This window comes from Prionailurus viverrinus, chromosome E2 (assembly GCF_022837055.1).
Source record: "Prionailurus viverrinus isolate Anna chromosome E2, UM_Priviv_1.0, whole genome shotgun sequence".
NCBI classification, from domain to species: Eukaryota; Metazoa; Chordata; class Mammalia; order Carnivora; family Felidae; genus Prionailurus; species Prionailurus viverrinus.
In genome coordinates this window covers 116,981-128,580 of record NC_062575.1, presented here as the reverse complement: position 1 = coordinate 128,580, position 11,600 = coordinate 116,981, and the positions used below count along the sequence as shown (strand labels likewise).

Genomic DNA, 11,600 nt, shown 5'->3' with positions numbered 1-11,600 from the left:
AGGAAACTTGAAGTTAACCACAATCATACACACACACACACACACACACACACACGCACACACACACGGGGAAAGGCCACAAATAAAGGGAGGTTAAATAACATGTTATGAAATGAATGGGTCAAAGAGGAAATCAATAAGAAAATACACTGAAACTAATGAAAATGAAAATACACTGGTAAAAACTTTTGGAATGCAGCAAAAGCAATCTAAGATGGAAGTATATAGCAATACAAGCCTACCTTAAAGAGCAAGAAAAATCTCAAACCCTCCTAACTTACAACTAAAGGAATGAGAAGAACAGCAGAAGGAAGGAAATAATAGAGATTAAGGCAGAAATGAAGGATATACAAACCAAAAAGACACTAAACCAAATCAAAGAAACAAGGGGCTGGTTCCTTGAAAACAGTAATCAACATGAAAACCTCCTAGGCAGAGTTTTCACAAAGAAGAGAGAAAGGACTCAAATAAATAAAATCACAAATAAGAAAGGAGAAACAACAGTCAACACTACAAAAATACAGTTAGAAGATAATATTATGAAAAACTATATGCAACAAATTGGACACTCTGAGAAAAATGGACAAATTCCTAGAAACACAAAAACTAACAAAACTGAAACAGGAAGATACATAAAATCTGAAAACAGAAAGAAATCAAATCAATAAGAAAAAAAAAAATCTCCCCCCAATACAAGAGTTCAGGGCAGAGGGCTTCACTGATTAATTCTACCATCCATTTAAGGAAGAGGTAATATGTATTCTCCTCGAATGATTACAAAAAATAAAAAAGAAGAAAAACTTACAAATTCATCTTATGAGGCCATCATTACCCTGATACCAAATCCAGATAAAGCCTCCACTAAAACCGAAAACTGCCAGGGCGCCTGTGTGGCTCAGTCGGTTTACTGTCCAGGTCTTAATTTTGGATTAGGACATTATCTTGCGGGGCGTGGGTTCCAGTCCCACATTGGACAGTGCATTGACAGTGTGGAGCATGGCCAGGATTCTCTCTCTCTGTCTCTCTGCCCCTCCCTCACTTTTATGTACTCTATCTAAGGAAAGAAATAAACATTTAAAAAAAAGTTAAAAAATTTAAAATACAACTGCAGACCAATAGCCTGAGAGTATGTATGCAGAAATTCTCATTAAAATACCTTCAAATTAAAGTCAACAATACATTAATAGAATCATTTACCATAATCAAGTGGGATATATTCTTGGGCTGCAAGGGTGGCTCCACATTCGCCGATCAATCAACATGATGCACCACAGTATTAGAAGAAATGATAAGAACAATATGATGCTTTCCTCAGATGCGGGAAAACCATTTGACAAAATGTCACATCCATTCATGATAAAAACCCTCAGCAAAGTAGACTTGGACTAAACCTACCTACACATATAAAGGTCACCTAGGAAAAAGCCACAGCTCAGCTCATCTTCAATGGGGAAAAATTGAAAGTGTTTCCTCCAAGGTCAGGGACAAGACAGGGATGACCCATCACCACTATTATTCCACATAGTACAAGAAGTCCTAGCCACAGCAATCAGACAAAAAAGGAAATGAGGCATCCAAATTGGCAAGGAAGAAGTAGAACTTTCACTGTTTGGAACTGACATGATGCTCTCTATAAAAACCATGAAATACTCAAATGAAAATTGCTAGGATTTATATATGAATTCCACAAATCACAATATACAGAAATCAATGTACATAAATCTATTGCATTTCTATAGACGAGTATGAATTAACAGAAAGAGAAAGTAAGGGATCAATCCTATTGACAGGTGCACCAAATACCCCAAGATACCTAGAATGAACCTAACCAAAGAGGTGAAAGACCTGTACTCTAAAGGCTATGAAACACTGATGAAAGAAATGGAAGAGGACGCAAAGAAAAGGAAATATATTCCACCCTCATGGATGGGAAGCAAAAATACTGTTAAAATGTCTACACTCCTCAAAACAATCTACATATGTAATGAAATCCCTATCACATTAACAAAAACATTTGTTACAGAACTACAACATATAATTCCAAGATTTGTATGGAACGACAAAGACTCCAAACAGCAAAAACAAAATTGAAGAAGAAAACTAAAGCTGGAGGCATCACAATTATCAATGAATGATGAAATAGCAGGTGTTGCCAAGGATGTGAGGAAAGAGAAACCCTCTTGCACTGTGGGTAGGAATGCAAACTGGTGCAGCCACACTGGAAAACATCATGGAGATTCATAAAAAAAAAAAAAAAAGGAAATGGAACTACCTTAAGATCCAGCAATTTCACTAAGAGGTATTTACTCAAAGAATACAAAAATAATTCTTCAAAGGGATACATGCACCATGATGTTTACAGCAGCATTTTCTACAACAACCAAATTACAGAAACTTCCCAAGCATCCATCAACTGATGAATAAATTGAGATGTAGTATATGGAATGTAATATTATTTAGCCATAAAAACATGAAATCTTGTCATTTGCCACGAGCTGGAGGAGCGACAGAATGTTATGCTGGGTGAAAAAAGCCTGTCAGAGAAAGACAAATACCAGATGATTTCACTAACACATGGAAATAAGACAAAATTAAGGGGGGGGGGGCGGTGAAGGACACAATGACAAACAAACAGACTCTTAACTAGGAAACAAACTGAGGGCTTCCACAGTGAGGTGAGGGAATGGGTGAAACAGCTGCTGGGGATTAAGAAGCTGTTGCTGGTGCTCACCTGGGATGAGCACCAGGTGACGTGTGGAAGTGTTGCTCTATATTGGACACCTGAAACTAATATTACACTGTGTCTTCACTCACTGGAATTTAAATTAAAAGATAACATAAGGTTAATGACACCTACCTACCAGGTTTTCTGTAGTTTTCAATCATTTCACTAAGTTGGGAAAATAACCATGAAATTTTTTAAAAAGCATGTATGATGTGTGGGACAGTTTGTGCCCTTACCTTGGTCTCTGGTTCCAGCAGGACTTGGAACACGGGTCCCAGCTCATTTTTCTAGAAGGTCGTGAGACGAGCATTTCATGGATCCATGTCCTAATTGAATGCAGTTCCCGTGCTTCTGAATTTCTGTTAGGGTTCCTTCCCGGAAACAAGCCTGGATCTGGAACACACCATCGACTGCATCTATGAGGTGATGTCGTGGGACCCCGCAATCCACAAGTCCTTTAGTAAAATACGTCTTGTTCAAAAACTGTCTGGGAAGGGGTGGAATGAAACACGGGAACAGCCCAGAAAATGCAAAGGCCTGTGCAGCTCAGCAACCAGCTTGACCAGGGAAGCCACCCAGCGCCCCCTCCTCAGCACTCAGTACAACAAGGCAGCTTCTCTCTGGGGACTCAGGAGATGCCAAGTTGCTGCTAAGCTCCCAAGGTCTCCCCTGGGGCGGGTGGCAGAACCTGCTGGAAATGCAGCTCTGCTCTCTGTACTGAGGCACCAGCAGAGGCCTGAGTCCTCTGAGAGCAGTCTAAGCCCTTCCTGCTCCGAGGTGCCCTGGGTCAGAAAAGCCGATGGTGCGCCCTCTACTGGCCATCACTGCCCAGGCAGAGGAACCCGCCCGTCCGGGTCTGTGGTGCTCGAGCTCTCTCTGCTGGCCACCATGGGAATTCCTGCAATGTTGAAGACCCTGGTGGCTCAGCTGAGGGACCGAAGGTGCTCTGGGCAACTAAGCCTGTTCTCTACACTGGGAAGGGTCTTAGTGACAGGACCTAGGGCACAAAGAAATCTTTTCCTTCTCCGTTCTTGTGAGCGAATAATGAAACCAAATTTATTAAGGTAATGGCATCATTTGTAAAGCTTTAAGCAATGTTCCCAGAAAAATAGACCACCAAATTACACATGTTGAACAAGAGGTTATTGTGTTTACCACCTAAGTGTTTAGGTTAGATAAAGAATGGACACCTTTGAGAGAGAGATACTGGCTTCCAGCTATGGAATGAATGAGTCCTAGGGATACAAGGGACAGCCAATGGAAGAGAGTCAATTCTGTAATAATACTGTTGCATACTTTCACAGGATAGCTACACTTGTGCTTAAGTACAACATAATTTATAGACATATGGAAGGACTACAATGTATGTCTAAAACTAATACAACAAATGTGTGAAGAATATTTCAATTAAAAGTTGACATCCTTTACGCTATCTTTAATTTCTCTTTCTTTGCCAATAAACTATCATTCCTGGGGCGCTTGGGTGGCTTACTTGGTTAAGCGTCCGACTTCCACTCAGGTCATGATCTTGCAGTCCATCAGTTTGAGCCACACGTCACGCTGTGTCCTGACAGCTCAGAGTCTGGCGCCTGCCTCAGATTCAGTATCTCCCACTCTCTCCCCCATGCCCAGCTCGGGCTCTTTCATAAAAGGAAAAAAATAGGAACATTAAAAATGAAAAATCATTCCTAATTTAGAATCTGTGAAATTCCATATATACCAGATTCTCTAACATGACCATCTTGATGTTTAGAGCTTATCTGAAAAGTCACTAATAATATCTGATGACATATATGTGACAAGGTCAGAATGCAACTTACAGGAGCTACACATCTGTTATGAATTTATGACATGTATCCATGGCTTATATTTCCAATGAAATGTGCTTTAGGGATACGGATGGATGAAATAATGCCCATCACTCATGTAGGTCAATTTCCTACAGGACCATTATGCTTTCAATTAGGAATTGCCATCTCTTCAAAATTAAAAGAAAGCTGGGAAAGAAATTGTCTTTGAATGATGTAAGAGAAGACTACGGTGTTTTAAAAGGTTCACCTACCTTCTGGAATCCTCAGATTGGTTGTGGACAGGAGGATAGCAACCCACGATTTGGATGCACACCGCTCGTTCCAGAGGGAGAATATGGACCTTATTGTCAAATATTTTTTTTAATCAATATCAACAGTCCACCTCTGCCAGGTCCAGACTGCAGAACCTGGGGGCAACACAATGTCCCATGCCTGGGTTCAGAACATGAGGAACGCCAGCTGGTTGGGGGGGGGGGAGGGGGGAAATCCAACAGGACCTGGGGCAGTGAGGGAGATGACCCCGGGACACCTCCTCACAGGGCGGGCTCTGGAGTTTAGCTGCCAAAGAGCAGCACATTCTCCCTGAAGACATCTGTCTCCATGACAGAACATAACGCTGAGCCCCACAATTCCAGTAGAAATGACGGATGCCCATCTTTTCGATTGCAATGGCCTCTGCAGAGCTTGACCCCAGGGATGTTGGAGTCTTAGAGTTATGAAACTATGATGCCCATGATACCAGCCCTTTCGGCCCCAGCACTCAGAGCCACTTCACACATCCCCTCTCCCCTGGCTCATCTCACCCCGTTCACATACCCGGACCAGGGCTCCACTTTTCTCCTTGTACTTCCTCTTTGTCTCTGTTTCTCTCTAACCACACCTCTCTGTGTTTCTTTCTTTCACTCTCTAGGTCTTCACCAATTCCCCTATCACTCATCCAGTTTCTCTCTCCTTACATCTTTGTCCACCTCTCCCCAGGCTTCAGGCTATCTGCTCTGTGCTTGCAGCCCTTTCCAGGAGCACAGGGAACTCCTGTCTCTCTCTCTCTCGTCATGTTTTGTCCCAGGCCCTGATCAAAATGGAGGAGAATCCCCCATACAGCAGCTGGTCATATTGACATTTGCTAAAGCAATGCTGGCAGAATGTGGACAGCCAGACATTTACCGTTGGTGGCCCAGCCATGACCCAAAAGCTGCTGGAGGGCTGGCTGCTTCCCTAAGCTGGAAGGAAAAAAGGGCTCACAGGGTTCAGGGTCCCTGATGTAGATTGGATTGGCTGATGTAGAAGGAGCCGTATGCTTACACCCAACTCTCCCTGGATTGTGTCGAAGGAACCTTTCTCAGACCATGGACCTCTGCCCTCCCCATGCCTCAATATGGCTTCAGGGGGAGCTTTATGGGACACCATGTGACTCACCACAAAAATTGTGCCATTTGCCCCCTTGGAGGCCACCTGGATTGGTGCTATTGGTAGCAGCTGGTAAGGTGCACAAGGGCGCAAAAGCTGAATTAATGCAGGGCCTCCTTACTGGTCTCCTGAATCCATTCCTCACCATCAGAAGAGACCCTTTCCTGGAGACAGACACCTTCCCTGCTCATCAGCACAAACCACATCAACTAGCACATGTGCCATGTGCTCATGAGCATCAATCTATACATGAACAACCACCACCATATCTCCCTAAAGGATGTATCCAACCCCTCAGATGGAACTATTGGTCCCTTCCAGGCAATACAACCCCAAAGAATGATCTGTCTTCATACACCAATACTATACATTCTACCTGTTTGTTAACTGCATATACAGGAACGCCAAAGTGTACACTTGATGGGGAATGAGTGTCGATTTTCCTGGAGGCAGACGCTGACATAGAAACACAACTATGACAAGTGTATTAGGGGATATTAGGAAGGACAATGTGGAGGGGACAGGGTGGACAGGGAAAGCATTCAGACCAAGGGGTAAATTAGACACCATCTCTAAATATATAATAACCACAGCTGGTTTGTAATGGTTCAGTGTGCTCTTCAAATTTCAAACTGATTGCCCTCTATGTCAAAGTGATTGAGTTATTGCAAAGGGATCTTCTGTTCTTCTATATGCGTTTTTTCTTCTTCAATACATCTGTGGCCTTGGATGAGCATATATTTGTCAGGGTGCATTTGTGTGTCTACCTGTAATGGAAGAGGATTATCTTCAGATCCCTGAACATCCATATTCTCATACTTATCTTTTCCTTCCTTGTAAAGTAGGACCTGAATTTTAATAGAAAACACACAGGAATCTTTGTTGTATCCTTTGAAACTAGAATTGCCAATCTCTCAGCCTCAGGCAGTATACCCTTAGTTTCATGAAATTGAATGAACATCTGTTGATGATCTTCTGTGTGCAGATACATTCGTTTCCACGCTGAAAAGGGTGAGTGCTCACTCATCCCATATATTTTACAAATTCCTCATGTGCTTAACCACCTCTTCATCGCACTGACCTCAGAGATCAACATTATCCCTGCTTCTCAGATCACAAAGCTGATGCTCTGAGTTGAGGCTCTCCCCACTGAGAGCTGGCATTAGGTCTGAGACAAGAGGAACACATGCAAAGCCTCAGGAAATTGTGAGGGAAGTGTCGGAGATACAAACCTTCAGGCAGGGTGGTGAAAGCAGGTTCAGGGTTGCGGTGACAGGAGTCCAGCAGGGGCATTTCCTGGTCAACCCTGAATTCCCCGCTAAGAGTGTGACTCAGGCTGAAGCCAAGGAAGCCACACAGCTAATCTACAACCTTTCGTCGCATTTAGTCTCACAGAGATACACACACTTAGGCACAGCCCAACATATGTATGTCCTAAGGAACTTGAGGAATCTTAACAGTGTTTCAGTCAGCAGCACCCTTGCATTGAAAAGCCTGTGAGGCCATCTCTACATCTTCTCAAAGACTCAACAAGACAGTAGATGAATATGCTGAACATGTCAACTCATACTGTTCAGATCATCTTACAAATAGTCGAGGTGGAGGTCACTGAGGGCACCAATGAGCTGGTGGTGACTTATAGAGTCCATGAACAGTGATAAAGGGGATCTGTGGGGGAGGGCATGCAGGGTGGACCTGGTAAAAGAGGAGGTCCTCTTGCAACCATAAGGACCTACAGAACAGAAGCGACAGGTATGTTGGTATGACAGACAGAAGTAGAACGCCCACAGGAGCTGAAACACAATGAAGCAGGTGTCAGCACCTGGCCCCTTGTTCATTCACGGATTCTAGTAGAATGCAGCATCAGGGCCAGAAAACTCTACCCTCCCACGAGATCCCACTTACAACCTGAAGGTCTCACGAGGACCTCCTATGAGGTCCCACCTACAGCCTGAAGGTACCAGATGCACAAGGATAAACTACTGTCTCCACACATCACTGCACATGTTTACAAATGCAGAAAGCCAAGGAATCATATTCTTGAAGATTGATGGCAGTAATGCCAGTCTAATAAAGTAATGTATTCCAGAGAGGCAGGCATCTGTGTTCAGGACACCCTTCTTCCACCAGATCTGCAGACTTTTTACTTACACATTGAGAACAGACAAAACATTAAGGAATGAAAGAAAAGCCCAGCACCACACAGAGATTCAGGGCCACCCCAGGGTCAAAGCTCAAATTGCCATCCCGTTCATGTCCTTACTCTGCTTCCCTCACTGACAAAGACATCTTCTGTGCAAGGGCACAGAGACCTCTGAGGAGATGGGGATTCCTGGAGTCCTGCAGGGGCCCTAGAAATGTGTTTTCTGAGAGAAACACGTTACCTGTGCACATTCATTGGTCTCAAGAGTGTTTACCTTAATTCACAGGTAATTCAGCTTTTAAATACAATATGAATTGCAGAGCTATTTTGTCCCATTGTAAAAGGGAGGTAGAAATTCTACGTAAAAGAATGAACAGAAACATGTCTCAATTTCAGGTGTAAAACTCCCATAAGGCATCATGAGACAAAGTACCAGTTGCAACTGTTCCCGGGACACAAGAGAACCTGCTCATATAAATACAACTGAAGAACTCTGTGAGTTACTGGCCCTGCAGGTAATCACTGATTCTCTCCCTTCACGACTGAAGTTCCACGTACATTTTCGATTACACATGCCGCTTCGGAAAATTCAGAGTATTTCCACCTAGGGGACAACTGGAGAAATTCTCAATGAGCAATAATCGCGCCTCGGATAAACCTCATTGGCTATGATACTGCCACTGCGCAAAGCTTGGGAGAACTTCTCTATTGCACATTGACCAACACAGAAGGACCAGTAATGAGTTCTGAAATTTAACTAAGAACCCTCAACACTGCACAAAGCACACAATATAATGTTGGAAAGTGTTGTTATCTTTTCCAGTCACGAGGCTCATAGCAGACATTCTGAACAAATTCATGGCCTACTCTGAAATAGGAAAAAAAATGAAAAGAATCAGGATAATCCCATGCAAAGAAAGTGAGAAAGGTGTCCCATGCTCCAGAAGACTTGAGGGTGCAGTCCTCAAGTTATTTCCACAAACACAAAGTGATAGCCACGTGGTCCTCCGCCTCCACACACTTGTGGCGTCCAGAGGCACTAGCTAACATGATGATCTTAAACTGGAGAAGTCTGGAGGCTTGTGAGGATGTAAATCAAACAGTAAAAATACCAGAGGGCATAGAAAACCAGACAAGGTCAGATAAAAGTTTCCAGAAAGCATTGCAACTGAAATAGGCAACAGAATTTACCTTGTCTTTCTCTGCATCCATGGTAGAGACACAACTGATATTCCCCATGGGAGTTGCACCATGTCCTAGGTCTCATAAAAGATGGAGGGGGATGGAAGTTGATTCTGACTTGCATAGACTGTGTGCAAGAAAAACAAACCATCCGCAACAGGTTTCATTATATTCAACTCTTTCACATTCTCATGTCCCGTACTAGGGGCAGAGGGTTTTTCAGGTGCCTCAGGTGACCCTTGAGGACAAGCGGGAGATCTGATCTTGTCCTTTGAGGAAGGTCTACATGGCCCTGGTTCAGGAGTTTTTATAACTAATCAAGCATCTGTGAACAGTTCAGGTCTCAACTAGCTAGAAATAAAGTTAGGGGTGTGTTTCATCCCTCAGAGAGCCCAGCACATGGTCTCTGTACAAGCTACATCCTAGGGAGTGCTATGTCTGTCAGCATGTATAAGGCCTCTTTCCTTCTCAGAGACATGTGTTGCCCAGCTCACTGGGTGGAAACGACTGCCCATTTCATTCATTTCCTGAGAAATTTGAAGCACATTACACTGTCCTCACTCAGGCTAACCTGAAAGCCCTGTGGTGCCATCACTGCATCCTCTCCAAACACTCAACAAGTAAAAAGACAAAACGTGTTTTATAAGTCAACTCATACTGTTTCAATCATCTTTCCAGATGGTGGAGGTGGAGGGTGAGGTCCCAGAGGCCACCAGGTTGGAGAAGTTGGTGGTGGCCCAAAGACCCTGGATGGTGATAAAGAGCAGCCCGACGGGGTATGACACAGAGGGCACTTCTGAGAAAGGAGGAACTGTTCTGGAAGCCATTTTGACATGCTGGACAGAAATTAAACTTTTGAGATGTGTTAGAGTAAAAGGTGAAAAATCCAACACCAACACTAACATACCTGAACCCCAGTGAAGCCGGAATGGCACCTCTCTCCTTCCCCTCCACCTGGTTTCAACAGGGCAGCATTACTGCCACAAAACTCCACCCTTCCCAATGGGTCCAACCTAGAGCTTCTAGGCATTTGTGGAGACAAAGCAGTGCATTGCTGGCAGCAAGCATGGTACTAGCTGTGCCTGAAAATGTAGGGAAGGAAGTGGCTACTCTTAAAGGATCAGGGGGATAATTACAGACTACTAAAGAAAGTCTGTTTCACACACACAGGCTTCTATTTCCAGGACTACTCTCTATCCAGCCCTTCACCACTTCAACAGCTACGTCTTGGCATAATAAGAGCTGAAATGGTGAGGAAGAATTTTGTTTTCATATCATTCGTTTACATCTTTAATCCATTTCAAGTTAATTCTTGGAGTGATGTAACATAAGGTGCTAAGCTTTAATCTTATACATGTGACTATCCAATTTTCCCAGCTCCAGTTATTCAAGAGACTACTCTTCTCCACTGAGTATTCTTGACTCCCTTGTCAAATACTAGTTGACTGTGCATGCATGGCTTTAGTTTGGGCTCTCAATTTCCATTCCATTGTCTTGTGTGTGTGTGCCTATGCCAATGACATAACTGATTTCTTTGTGTTAGAATGCAGCTTGAAATCAAGAAGTGTGATGCCACCTGTTTTGTTCTTTCTTGCATTGGCTACTTGGGGTCTTTTTGTGGTTCCAAATACATTTGAAGATATGTGTTTCTAATTGCATAAAACTTACATCCATTGGATGTTCTTTCCTGCTTTGTCAAAGATGAGTTGGCCATACGTTTGTGGGTCTAGTTCTGGGGTTTCTATTCTATTCCATTGGTCTATGTGTCTGTTTTTGTGCCAGCTATACTGTTTTCAAGCCCAGCGATTAATTTTATGACTATTATTCTAAAATTCACTTTCTGTTATATTATTTAAATCCTTTTTGATCAGCTCATTAGCTGTTGTTATTTCCTGGAGATTCTTCTGAGGGGAATTCTTCCGCTTGGTCATTTTGGATAGTCCCTGGCGTGGTGAGGACCTGCAGGGCACTTCTCCTGTGCTGTGGTGTATAACTGGAGTTGGTGGGCGGAGTCTCCTGTTTCTTTCATACAAATTGAATTTCTTCCATTTCTGCACACAGGTTTTACAGTTTTATGTAGAGAGGTCTTTCACTTCCTTAGCTAAATTTGTTCCTATAAATTTTATTGGTTTTGATGCTATTGTAAATGGGATTGTTTTCTTTCCCTCTTAGATAATTTGGTTAGTGTATAGGAATGCTACAGAATTTGATATGTGACTTTCTATTTTGGAACTTTATTGCATTTCTTGATTAGATAGGAACAGGTTCTTTTACATTAAACTTTTTATTTCATTCCTTTACCTTATTTTTAAAAAATCATGTTATTTGGGAA

At 42.9% G+C, this 11,600-nt stretch overlaps 1 pseudogene; it reads right to left on the bottom strand.

Annotated features, from left to right (window-relative positions):
• Positions 1-8,625: 8,625 nt before the first annotated feature.
• On the bottom strand, positions 8,626-8,778 carry LOC125153849 (uncharacterized; annotated as a pseudogene).
• Between the last annotated feature and the right edge of the window lie 2,822 nt (positions 8,779-11,600).